The sequence below is a fragment of the Montipora foliosa genome, chromosome 1 (genome assembly GCF_036669935.1).
Source record: "Montipora foliosa isolate CH-2021 chromosome 1, ASM3666993v2, whole genome shotgun sequence".
Classification (NCBI taxonomy): Eukaryota; Metazoa; Cnidaria; class Anthozoa; order Scleractinia; family Acroporidae; genus Montipora; species Montipora foliosa.
In genome coordinates, this window is record NC_090869.1 from 67680069 (window position 1) to 67692568 (window position 12500).

Here is a 12500-nt window from a genome sequence, read left to right on the forward strand (position 1 = left end):
GCTTGAGGACATTCCCGAACACGAGCTTGAAGACGTTCTTTGGATGCTATATAATTAACAGGTATCAGGACAACATGCTTGTCCAATTTGGAAATAATTGGATTAAAAAAATTCCTCAGACTGCCAAATTGGACTCGGCCTACGGCCTCGTCCAATTTTGGCTGTCCTCAGAATTATTCTCATCCAGTTATTTCCAAATTGGACAGCATGTAGTCTTATTACATATACTAATCTTGAGATCGGGACATTCGGTCCAAAATCTGGAGTCTCCCGGATTATCCGGGAGAGTTGACAGCCCTGCTTGTGGTCGAAAATATAGTTTTGATACCCGGAGGGTATCCAGCAAAATTCTTACTCCTTTTGTGAAGGAGTAAAGAAAAAAAAATGGAACTGTGGTGCTAGTATGAGTGAAGGTGATCAAGAACAAGCAATTTGATTGACAGCTACTTCTGCATGGTGTCCACCCGTTAATTATAAGCTTTTGTACTAGTCTGCCTCAGTCGCAATAAGTTCCACTTCATCAAAGCACTGAAATCCTGCGATGAAATGGCGAACCTACATTTAGGAGACTTAGAAACATCTGGAAGTCTAAGCAGTACAGCCTTAAGACTAAAGTGCGCATCTACAACAGTAACGTTAAATCTGTGCTACTGTACGGCTCTGAATGCTGGAGAATTGTCAAGAGGGACATAAATAAAGTCAATGTTTTTCACAACAGCTGTCTGCGAAGGATCTGCAACATCTTCTGGCCCAATAAAATTTCCAACAATGACCTGTATCAGAAGACTGGGTGCACAAGTATGGATCTTGAAATCAAGAAACGCCGGCTTAGATGGCTGGGACATGTCTTACGAATGTCGTCGGAGAGGATACCCAAGGTTGCCCTTAAGTGGACACCTGCAGGCAAAAGAAAAAGGGGAAGACCCAAAACCACCTGGAGAAAGACAGTGGAAACTGAACTTAGTGAGATGGGTTTGTCATGGGGAGAGGCACAGGCAATTGCGAAAGACAAGACCCGGTGGAAAAGAGACATTGTTGCGGCCCTATGCCCCATTGGGGGCAATAAGGACTAATATATATACAACCACCGTCAGATCAAACGGCCATATGCATTAACATGAGTTAAATTAAAAGTTGTTTCCATCACTACTTCGCTTCTATAACGAAAACAATCGCTCTTTATAATAAGCATTTTATTTTGAATAATCCGTTACAGTGTATGAATTTTTAATTACGGACCTTTAGATTCTAGGACGAGAACGAGTACGAGTACGAGTTTTGACTCCCCGTTTTTACCGAAAATACTTAGAAAATTTATAACCCGTACGATTAATCTTACTCTTACCCTTTGTCAGCAATATAGGTTGCTCAGTTATTCTTAATGCCGGTAACTGAGACTTTTTGCTCATCAAAAATTCCAAAACTGGTATCGTATTATTAGATAGCTTTGGATTCTAGAACGATAACGACTACGAGTACGAGATTTTCTCACAGAACAAAAGTGAGCGCGCGCAAACCAGCGTCATTTTGGCAGGAAAAACGTGATACTGTGGTCATTTTAGTACGATGTTTTGCAAGAAGGTCGGCCTTTCAAAACAAGTCAACAACACGGTAGCAGTTTTGGCATTTTTCGATCAGCAAAAAGGCTATGTTACCAGCAATAAGAATAACCATAGCTAATAACTCTGGAATAACTGAGCAACCTACACTGCTAACAAAGAGTAAGATTAATCGTCCGTATTATTATGAATCTTCAGAGTATTGTCGCTAAAAACGGGCGGTCAAATCTCGTACTCGTTCTCGTCCTCGTCCCAGAATTTAAAGATCCCTATTGACTTGTTCTGACACGACGACATTTTTGCAAAACCTCGTTCTAAAATGACGACGGTATCACGTTTTTCCCGCCAAAATGATGCTGGTTTGCTCGTGCTCGCTGTTGTTCTGTTAAAAAATCTCGTACTCGTAGTCGTTCTCCTAGAATCTAAAGCTCTCTATTACCTACTAGACGAATTGATTAGACGAATTTACATGTGAGCCCTCGTTAAAACCACTATCGTTCTGGAATTATGGTGGCCAGACATAGACGAGTTCTTTTTAGTGCTGTTCTGGAAAATAGTCAAGGAGAGAAGAAGGCAACGGAAGTTCCTAAGTATTATCATAAGCGTCCCATTGATAAGGAAAATGTTTCTTCTTAAACTATATTCAATCGCCTGTTTGTCCGTAACACTTGTCTGAACTACGAAAAGATAAACATCATCGCAGTTGTCGTTGTCTTCCCCTAAATCAAGGTTGGTGGAATACGGTTTGGCCAACATATGATGATATACATCGTTGCAGATATCCCTGTTCTTCCAAAATGTAGATTAGCGATTTGTTCATTGTTTCACTATATGAATTTCATATACGTGCTATCATGACAAGCAATCTTACTATGATAGCTGAGTACAGCAGGTCACAACGGGTAAAAATTGGTGACGCTATTTCCCGACAACTCCCCTGTGTTTATCTGGCCGTGTAATTGAGAGGGTTGGTTACTATAAGTTGTTAGGTGTATTTATTTCTAGTGACCTTTGCTGGAATAAGCACTGTGAAAATGTCCTTGCAAAAGCTAATAAGCGTTTTACGCATTGAGAGTGTTAAGGAAATGTGGCGTGGCCTGCCAGGATTTGGTTCAAGTATACTGTAGCCTGGTTAGATCAGTTATTGAATATGCAGCACCCGTCTGGGCAGATCTTCCGGTCTGCAAAACCTTAGAACTGATACAAAAGAGGGCATTTAACATTATTTTCCCTGGGCTGCCATATGATGTAGCCCTTAGCCGTTCAGGCTTGCTGCCCCTCAGTCAAAGGCGGGAAAAATCATGCCAAAAGGTAATGCAGAATTTCCGAGATAAAGGTTTTCTTTCAAACATAATACCCATTCCCTCTGAAACCCACCATGGGTATTCTCTTCGCTCTGGCTCTGTTGTAAATAGCAGTGTTAAAGTAGTTGCCAGGACTGAACGGATGAACAATTTTTGTACTTATAAATATCAAGAATATAGTTGCTGGTGCCCTTGTAATTCAGCTGTAGCTGCAAGAGGGGTAAATAAACTGATCGATCAATCAATCAATCAATCAATCAATCAGCTGTATCTGGGTGAAGATCACGTGACTGATACTAATCCTGAAGTCTGTGCTTAAATTCTAATCAAAAAAATTTTCTTACTAAGCCAGAATCAGTTTTTGTGTTTACATCCCTTCTTAAGCCAGTCTTAGCAAGTAAAAACGTTCTGTTCACAACCACTTCGAACTGCTCCTTGGTACAGGTTTGAACTCCCGATTCATTTTTTTCAGCTTGCAAATTAGCTAAGCGGACCCATTCATCAATGTTGTCAGCGTCGGGGTTCAAGATCCACACGTATTCTGGTCCATACATTCCTATCCTGTATAGCTGCAATTTAAAAGAAATAAAACTGATTAGGTGTCTTTGTGCTTAAATAACGGAGGAATGGCTTTACTTAGTTGCTCTGTATTTCGATTGCATGTACTCAACTACAAAACGAAAACTGAGGTAAAATTCGACGAAAACTTTCTGAAAGAAGGGTCTGTACATGTTCCATTCACAAAAAAGGGAAAAATCAAGTTGGCGACCCGAAAAATATTTCGTGCCACTTAATAACAGTGGAGTGCTGATTTTTTGGCCGATCGAATGACCTAATGATTGCTCCAGTACCTTCGAGTACACGTTTGAGGTTGTTTTTTTGGATCCGATCTTTTTGTTGATCGAAAAACAACCGTAATATCAGCAAAAACAGCACCCGAAAAAATTTAGTCTCACTTGGTAGTACTTTATCTCTGAAATATTTTGTACCAAAGAGGTTAAACCTGTCAAGATGAAATTGTTCAGTCGACCGATCAATAAATCGATCATTCACCTTTACCTCGCAAAATATCAGGGTTGCTGCTACAGGACCAAATTCCCCAAGAAATATTTTGAGGTCCTGATCCTTTTGATAAATATCAACAGAAAAAAATCCAAGTAAATCAAATGAGTTTTATAAATTACCAGTATGGTAAACATCAATTCCACTCAGTTCACCTTTTCGGCTCTTTCTTGGAGACGACTTAAGCACGCCAGCAATCCCCAGAGTCGGCTTTTCTTTTGGTTAGCACCAAGAACACGCAGTCTGGCCACTTAAAATTTATGCGCAGTCGTAGTGAAGGTCCATTTTTGTAACCATTGACACTCACTGTTACTTCAAATTTTTGAGCGTGCGTAGATGAGCCGGAAGCCCGTGAATTGCGGACTTCCTGTCTTGGAAGTGACCAGAGTCAGTGTTCTTGGTGCTGACCAAAAGAAAAGCGGAGTCTGGGGACGAGATTGGCTCGCCAACAGCAACTATACACAACGCATGCGTGGGCGCTCAAGTGGGCCTTTTAGTTAAATTAAGAATGGTTACAATTCTCATGTAGCAAATCCAAACTAAAGTTGTGGCGATCAAAAGACACTGCGTCTGTTCGCTCATGACCATCGCTCATGACTAGGGTAAAATCAATCAAAAGTTAAAGCAAGCTTTTGAAGCAAACCAGAGATTTACAATGCTTGTTGTAAAGCCGGCAATCGTAATCTGCGTGCACAGGTCCCGAATTAGGGGGAGCCTGATGTTGTAGCCAGTCAGAACGCAAGAATCTCTATAATCACCGATGTGTCCTTTCTGAGCAGACCCTTCCTATACTGAGAACGCTAATCGGCAGACATGCATTTGAGGTTCGAATTTAATTTGTACTAGTAAAGAACAAGTCGTGTTACCTTTAGCTTCTTAAGTTGTCCTTGGAGAGAGTCATGTAATTTATTATCATTTGTAGTTAACTGCGAGTTGATGGCTTCGTATGCGACAATGTCGAATTTTTTTTTCCGTAGAGAAAGATGGTTCACAACCTGATGGCAAAGGTGAAATAAGCTATGTGAGTCACTTTTTAGTCAAAGAAGAAAAAGTTCCTTGGTCAAAGAAAAGCTAGTATTTTCGTTCAGACAAGGAACATTGAAATAGTGCATAACTGTAAGAGTGAAATTCTTTTCTTTCGAAATATACAGCAGCGACGTCGACTGTAAGAGTGAAAATCCATATTCACTTTAGGTCTCATGGCCTCTGCTTGCATTCCGACAACGCTAGTGTGAGATTCATGTATTTTGTTGAGGACTCTTCAAGTTATCGAATGGGCACCAAACAACAACAAAACACACCTTAACATAAAGGCCAGCGTAAGTTGAGAAATCGTACACAACAGCAACCCTGGTCCAATTAAAATACTCCACCAATTTGATTTTAGCTTCATTAAATGACTCCGGTATTCGCGCAAATGTGATTCCAAATGAGTCATCGAACACTTCCTGTGTAGTTCTTAGATAGGTAACCTGTCCAGAAGATAATGATACAGATTTACAGATATCTTCAGTCACGAGTGTTTTCACTAGGGTTTCTGCACCTTACTGTGTGTGCTCGTGGAAACAAGAATTTTTTTCGTGTGAAGAGGATTTAGGTTGTCTTCGTTGGAGTGAAATTTTCAGCTGTTTTCGTTCGTTGTTTGGACATATTAAAGTGGTAGTTTGATATTGATCTCCAGTTTACTGTTTTATCGTTGGGAACGAATGTTAGTAAGAGTTAAGGGAGTTAAGAGGGAACCGGGAAACCGGGGAACCGGAGTCTGGGAACGAGTTCACAGCGGTAATCCGCAAACACTTCACAATGGCTGACGAAACCAAGTAAGAGGGTGAATTTAACAGATCTTCCAACTAAAACACTGATATTAAAGCAAACTTTTGAGACTAGAGCCGCCGTTTGCTGTCATTGGACCACTCGCTTTCATTCAATATTGACCAAAGGCTTAGTCATTGGACAAAGTATTTCTGGGTGAGTACTCGAAGTGTGGTATTTGCTTGATGAAACTAAACTTTTTACCATAAGTTTTTTGTAATATCCAACGACGTGCAAGACACTGGTAGCTTCAGTAGGTGTGTTAGGGCCAAGTATCAAAAGCGCCTTTTGCTCGTACATAAGAACTCTATCAGCATATACAACAGCGTTATCGGGGTTTTTCTGTAATCAATCAATCAATCAATCAATCAATCAATCAATCAGTCAGTCAGTTAGTCAATCAATCCAACCGTGACGCAATGGAAAATCACAGTCTTACGTGAGTGTTTAGGGTGAAAAGCTCAATGTCATATTTTCCAAAGAAATCGTTGAATTCCAAAGACTTTTTGGCGACATCGAGTGCTAGCTTAAATCCCTTTGTAGTTGGTCCTTCCGTGTCCCGTGTCACCAAATTTCCAATAGTAATACTGGTCTTGTTGCCATAACTCTTTAATAATCCACACATAAAGATGAAAAACACGAGAAAAGACACCCCATTGATCATCGCCGTCATTTTTGACGAAAAATGGTTAACGATTACACCTGAAAGAAAACGTTACAAAGTCATTGTCATTTTCTTGTTTCTTCAGATGATCATTGGTGCAGGAGGTATCCATTCTCCGTCACCAATTTTTAATTCCAGAAGGAGGGTTTTATGCTTTGTCTCCAGCCTTAACTCCTCTTAGAGGGGGAGAACCTCCGGGAAAAAAATGGCTGATATTGCTCGTAAACCAGCTGTAAAGTGGCATGAGGACAGTGGAGTGAAGGTAGGATTCAGTTTTTATTAGAATATTATTATTTCCGCCGCTGTTCCTGGGGTTTCAACCGATTAGATCGACATACATCGTTCAGATAATATTTTCACAACTTGAAACTCTCACTCGCCATGATTGGGTTGCCTCTGGAGCAACATATTTTGGGGCTTCAGAGAGAACATTTTATTTCATTCGCTGATTCAGACACTGAAAGCACATGTTCCAAGTAATGGCATATGATGCAAATACAATAGCAGCTAAAAGGTGAAAATGCCGGATTTAGCCTTTTGGAAATGTTATGAACAAGATATTTACTCTAATCTTCATGATAAAATCGCCAGTACAGAACTCCCAGCAGCGGTATATTGGAAATGCCCAAAAGTTTCCAGTTTTTTTCAGCTCGTCTTTTGTACGAGCATCATCCGCCGATGTCACTTTTTGTTCTTTCAATTGATAGTTTCGCGGTCATCATGTCGGCTTGTTATAGCTGGAGGTCACCTCATTATTCACAACACTGTTAACATCGAAAATTTAGAGCTGGTTACCTGTGTAGCTGGTGTAACGTTACTGAGTAACGCAGCTGGACTTGTAATAAATTTAAAGGCCTGGCCATACACTTGCAACATTTCAACGCAACATCTTGCAACATTGTTGCATGATGTTGCGACATGTGCTGAACGGGTTGGCCAAACGCACCCAAAATTTTCATCATTTTCAACGCAACATGTGAATGTTCATGTGTCCCAGGCCCCTGGCGCGCAAGATGTGTACCTCACACGCATGTCCTAGAGCAACAATGTTGCGTGAACGTGGCCAAACGAGTACAACATCATACAACATTCAAAATGTTGCACGAAAAATTTGACTGTTTTTAAATTTGATCCAACATCATCCAACATGTTGCAACATGTTGCAACATATCGCAACATATAGCAACAGGGTGGCCAAACGTATGCAACATGTTGTGCCCAACAATGTTGCAAGATGTTGCGTTGAAATGCTGCGAGCGTTTGGCCAGGCCTTAAGAGTCCAAGTGAACCAAAGAAACGATTTTAATCCATGAAATTCACTTCAGGCAATCTATAATGAAGGGATTGCGAGCACATGGCAAAACTAGTGGCTGATTGGTCAACAACTATCACGTGGCATCGTAACAGCTGGTACTGAAGAGGTGGCCGAAATGTCACTTAGACACATTAAGTTTACCACAATTGCTTGTAATCTCGCAATCTGCTCTGAAACAAACAATTTCTTTGACGTTGAATATTATGGTAAAGGCAAATCAACAGTGGTTCAGCGTTGTCTGTACTCTTATCGACAACGATATTCGTCATCATAGTGGTCAAAGTTTGTTATGGACTCACTCTGCTGCGCCTCGTAAGTCCACAACATTTTGACCACTGTGATGACGTATATCGTTGTCGGTAAGAGTACAAACAACGCTGAACTACTCCCGTTTTGTTAATTTCACTGGTTTTTTACCCGGGCTACGCTTGTGTTTCACTCTCCATTGCCTCACTGGTTTAACTTTGATGTAACGCTGCGGTAGATGCACGTTATTTCCGATCCGATAACCCGTTCCAAATCAAACCTAGCTAGGTTACCCATTGCGTTTGTTTGTAAACACCAAGCAATGTTCACCGATACGTTATCTGGTGTTATGAATACCAGACTTCAATTGGCTGCAGAAACATTTACATCTTTTGTTCTATACGTGGCAAATTGCTGTGTTCTTTTAACGGCATCTTATGAAGAAAGGAGCATATAACAATACACGCCATTCATGGCCGGGTATCATGCAGTTTATTTTAAATATATATAAAAAAAGGATAGCATTATTCTGTTTAATCCTTGCAGTTTGCTTCTAATCCTTCCAAAATGTATAAACCTACTTCTGCGCAACATGGTGTAAATGTTGTCGGTCAAATCCAGGCTCAAGTTGAATCCGTTTCCAGGGTCGAAGCGTAAGATTTTGAAGGTGCACGCTCACGAAAAATATTTCGAACGCCGAAGGCGCTCCAAAGTAGGGAGGTCTAGGGGCATGCACCCGCAGAGAATTTTGAAATTTAGGGTCACGGAAATGCCATTTCCGACTATTTTTGAAGGACATTTCAATAAATAAATGCGAAGGAAAATGCAGTAGTTAGTTGTTTATTTTACCCATCTGCTGAGTTTTCTTTGCAGCAAGCTACAACACAAACAGGGGGTTTACAGTACAAGCAAAGGGCAAGACAACGCACACTCTGTTATAACATCATTATCATCATCATATCCTTAAAGAATAACCGGGAACTGGAGGACTGGTGATACTGAAGAATGACACTGTGTGGGGGCTTCGAAGAGTAGAGTGTTTTTTTTCCTTTCGTGCACTATTACGCTTCTTGCCGTTAAGGCCTGGCCAAACGGGTCCACTGAACATGTTAGTGTAACATCATCCAACTTTGTTGAATCGAACATGTTGCACTCGTTTGGCCACCATGTTGTATGACGTTATAAGTTGTTGAACGAAGTTTGATTTCCATCAAACATCGTCTTGAACATCATCCAACGTTTCTTTTGTTCTAAGGTATGAACAATAGCGTTGCATTCGTTCGGCCATCACATTCAACAGTGTTGCACGAGCGCGTGCGCTGCGGCTATCGGTATCCATGGTAATGGTTAATTCGTTGCATATGTTTCGGGCGTTGGCACGTCAGTTTAAGCTACGGAATGGTGAACCAGCAAAGTCTTGGATGTCTGAGCGACGAAAGCATAAGCAATCTCTCTTCGAACAGATAGCCTTTCTTGCGTTAAAAGCTGTCAGGTGCATGGCGCCAATGTATCTGCGGGATCTTTTGCAAGTCAAGACCCCTGGACGCTACTCCCTACGCAGTGACGCCCTGGGTCTTCTCAAGGTTCATCACTGACACCTGTATGTTGCAAGACCTTTGGAGACCGGGCATTTGCTGTTGCATTTCCCAGATTCTGGAACAGCCGTCATCTTGCTATCAAAGAAAGTGACTCTATTGATAATTTTAAAAGGAACTTGAAAACGCCAACATAGCGAGAGTTTGTTTTCTAAGGATTCTGGAAATATTTTGGTTCCAGGCCCTTGAGTCCAAAATTCTGGATCCACCCTTTTGCATTCGTTTGACCACCTCGTTCGACACTTTTCAACAGCGTCCAACAATGTTGGATGATGTTGGATCCGTTTGGCCAGGTCTGTGTATGGGTTGATGAAAAGATCCTGGAAATACTTACACACAGAAACTCCATGCAGTTTAATTCGAAATTTAAAAAAAGTTGGCCAGATTTTATAATGACTAAAGAAAAATTAATGCCTCCATGGAATAAGGATTCCCGGATTTCAGCTGTACGCACGGGCGTAAGTGCGTATATGCACGCTACGCCCCTGGAACTTTTTACCTACAATACTAGACATATTTAGTTGGAACACTTAGCGAATGGTCAGAATCATCGTGTTACAAGATCGTAGCTTATACCACATCCCCCTTCCCCCATTCAGGAAGGGGGAAACGGCGATGGGTGTTCCAACAAATGTGACGAGTATTGTAGTCTACCAAAAATATTAAGATGCTGGTTAACTTTTGACAAGGAGTTGAGATTTCGGTTGATTCTACAGGGGCATAAACGTAACGTAAGAATCGTGCGTGTCTGGTCTTCTCGAGACAGAGGTGAGAGATGATTTCATGCAGACTGGAACGCCTAAATTGCTCTGTTGTAAACATGGCGGTTCACAGCACCAGTGAAGTTGTCTCTCTGGCCTTTCTGTGGACGAATTCCAGGACCTACCGATACAATTTGAGCAAGCTTTGAAAGCTAAAAACTTCAATCAATGCTGTATTTTGCCGGTAGGACTGGGTGGCTCCACACTCATAAGAAAATCTATGAAATGAGAATCGGGGGTCTTCCCTTGTAATGGAACGGCCGAATTACCCAGAATTCCTTTTGGGCATGAAGGAGGCAAGCGGAGACTGGTCCTCATCAAATGAGAAAAAAGTAGCGAGAAGAAGATTTCTAGGCGGATACTAAGGAGTATTCAAGGTGCGTGCTGTTAACGTAGACTTTTTATCATAGGAAATTCGGCTCTTGATGAGCTCCTGGCCTGGCCTTTAGTAATTTCTTGTCCAAGAAGCGGTATAATGTAAATAAGAGAGTAATGAGATTTATATTTGCGATTACCTGTCCTCTTACGTACCACTTAAGTCAAACTCTACATCTCTATGCATAAGCGCATTCAAAATTTCCTCATATTATAGTATAAAAGCAGTTAAAGAAAGAAAAGGCTTGTCCTGCATATATGAAAAATACGTTTCTCTCCCGTTCTCTTCTTATGCATGATCTTCGTGGAAATTACATTCTGTCCCTCAGTAAACCTATAACAACCAGTTATGGTCTTAGTTCTTTTTCTTACGTTTTTACTAAGTACGTTGCGAAATGCGCTACCTGATTTTTCCCGTACCACTGAACTAATCCGGGGCCGGATTTTGTACAGCGGCTTTTCGTTTTGAGTAATATATGTTTAAATATTATTTAATATTTAGTTATGTATCTGTATGTATCATGTATGTTAGCTGTAATGTCTCGAAGATATTATTCTGAAATTCGAGATGAAATAAAGTTTTATGCATGCCTGTATGTTACCTTCGGCAGGGCGCATGCGTGCACTTTGTAATCTGCGACTCCAGTGCTTACCATATGACAGATAAAATGACTATTCTCTTGAATATATAAGCCATCGAAATCTTACGTTAAATTGTAATGACAAGGGCGGTTTGGAGCAGTGAGTAGGCGTGGGATTTGTCTCATATGGTTTAGGGACCGACATATCCCTCCCTCAATGCCGAACCGGGAGGCGAGGTCGGTAGCAGAAAGCAGTGAAGGGCCAACTGCGTCCAAAAGCGATCGCACGGGCCGAAATCCCAGGATGACTCGTTTGGTACAACGCTCCAGCGCCACGTCTGGAGGTACTGCATATTTTTCTCGTCTCGTCTTCAAACATTCCGTCAGCGCATGCGTGCGTAAATGTTCAGCCTCTCCGAAACCTACAATACTAGACATATTTAGTTGGAACACTTAGCGAATGGTCATAATCATCGTGTTACAAGGTCGTATTTTATACCACATCCCCCTTCCCCCAATTCAATGTTGTGTGAGAATTTTTCGGGCGACTACTAGTAGTTGTGGAAATCAACATTGGAGAAAGGGGGAAACGGGGATGGGTGTTCCAACAGATGTGACGACTGAGTATTGTATTTGCTTCAAGGAAATTGGCAAATCTGTAGAGGCGTAGATCAGAAGTCAAGTCTCTTAAGAAAATAAGTCAACTTGTTACCTAGATAAACGGAATGTCTCTTCGCATGCTTTGTATAAAAAAAGGTGGGCAGTTGGTCTCAACATGATGATAATCAAGGAATATGTGTTGGAGAGTTTTTAGAAGGCCAAATAATTATAAATACTATGTGGTGTGTAAAGGAACATCTTCAATATTCTGTGTACCGCATTTCCATGTAAAGTAGTTGACACTGTGTACTTTGATTAACGTAGCGTACACATGACATCGGGGGATTTAATTATTATCGAGACGAGAATCGAGCAAAGTAAGGGCGATCTTCCTTGCACTGGTACTGATGTTGGCATTTGAAGGCGTGACAACGGTTAGTGAAGGGACTAAAGCTAGAGAGGTGGGGTCGCTGACGTCTTGTGAGGTTCGGTTAATAATATATCGAGTGGTGCCGATTTGGAGCTGGTACCAACTCAAGAAGAATTTACAATTTCGGGCGACTACTAGTAGTTGTGGAAATCAACATTGGAGGAAGGGGGAAACGGGGATGGTTGTTCCAACCAAT

The 12500-nt window shown here is 41.2% G+C and overlaps 1 pseudogene; it reads right to left on the reverse strand.

Annotated features, from left to right (window-relative positions):
* LOC138006118 (gamma-aminobutyric acid type B receptor subunit 1-like) overlaps positions 1-12500 on the reverse strand; it is a 29419-nt pseudogene that overhangs the window by 14959 nt on the left and 1960 nt on the right.